This window comes from Nothobranchius furzeri, chromosome 12, assembly GCF_043380555.1.
Source record: "Nothobranchius furzeri strain GRZ-AD chromosome 12, NfurGRZ-RIMD1, whole genome shotgun sequence".
NCBI lineage: Eukaryota > Metazoa > Chordata > Actinopteri > Cyprinodontiformes > Nothobranchiidae > Nothobranchius > Nothobranchius furzeri.
The window spans coordinates 42,360,220-42,361,473 of record NC_091752.1 but is presented as its reverse complement, the minus strand read 5'-3'; the positions used below and the strand labels follow the sequence as shown (position 1 = coordinate 42,361,473).

The window sequence follows — 1,254 nt, the reverse complement described above, 5'->3', positions numbered from 1 at the left end:
CTTTCCCCCTTATTTGTTATATTAATTAAATAAATCTCAATTGATATATTTCCTATTTTTGTTCATGTCCATAAATACTTAAACATGCTTGAAATTAAAACGAGCTTTTAACAGTGAGGTGCTAGTTTAATTCATCACAATAGAGCTAGTTAAACATGCGACAATGTGATAATTCAATTAATGTAATTTATAAATATCCATTAAAATATCAAAACTGGAATCAAAATGAGATATTTGGCAGCACTAAAAACTTGTCAAACACAATATTTATTATAATAATTGTAGGCAGACAGGAGACAGAGCTGATGGAGGTTCTCAGTCATCGAAGGATGGCTGAAGGCTTTCCAGGAACAGGAGATGTGGTGTTGTCTCTTCTCTCTCTATTCTGCCAGATGAGCTGATAGGTTACAGGTGTGTGAGGACATCCTCATGTTGTCACAACCAGATGACAGGAGTTATCAGGTGATCAGCCAGGCTAATGATGAGATGCAGAAAGAAAACAAATCCAGGACAGTGTAAAATAATATGTGGTGTTGCTCACCTTATGTGCTCTTATAGAGTTATTAACGTGTGCCTGCCTCTTGGTGTAGAGTCCATATTTTGCTGAGTGTCCTGCAATAATGCAGGTTATTAGTTAATTTACTTTTGATAGCAAAAACAAAATATTTAATGTAAAAGTTATTTACCAGGTGAATCAGCTCACACGTCACCGCCAAGTGTCACAGGGCCAGAATCAGTAGCCTCCTTCATGATGTAATCACATACTTATTTAATTGTTAATATCTTAAAAATTCTGAAATGTTTTAATTTTTTTACCTTGAACAGTTCACTGAGCTTGCACTGTCACTGAGGTGGAAGCTGGAATCAACAGCAGACACCTCACATCGTCAGGGGTGTGGACGCTGCTCTGACTTTCTGGAAGATGAATTTCCGTCATGATCCTTGTGTCACAAGACACACTGAGGCTGTGAGCTCTTCTGGCTGGCTATGTAAAAAAACAAAGAAGCAGCACATTTATAAATGTTTTAAAGAGCATAAAATCACGTGTAACAATAATCTGTAAAACAAATTAAAACTAGAAGGTAATAAGAAAATCTTAACATAGAAGATTATTAAAAATAATTCACCTTTGCTACGCCGGTAAAGCTTCACATCAGCCTGGACAAGTGCATTCTTGCAGCTAAATCAGTCTGACAGCCAGTGTCTTGGGTAGATTTAGCCTGAAAAAAAAATAAGCACATTGTTGGGAGTTTA

The 1,254-nt window shown here is 36.4% G+C and overlaps 1 long non-coding RNA gene across 1 annotated transcript; it reads right to left on the bottom strand.

Annotated features, from left to right (window-relative positions):
• Positions 1-249: 249 nt before the first annotated feature.
• Positions 250-942, bottom strand: LOC139062140 (uncharacterized). Its single transcript, XR_011515728.1, has 3 exons — positions 817-942; positions 687-744; positions 250-612 (listed from the first exon to the last, which is right to left on the bottom strand). It is a non-coding gene; the product is annotated as an uncharacterized lncRNA (long non-coding RNA).
• Positions 943-1,254: the final 312 nt, after the last annotated feature.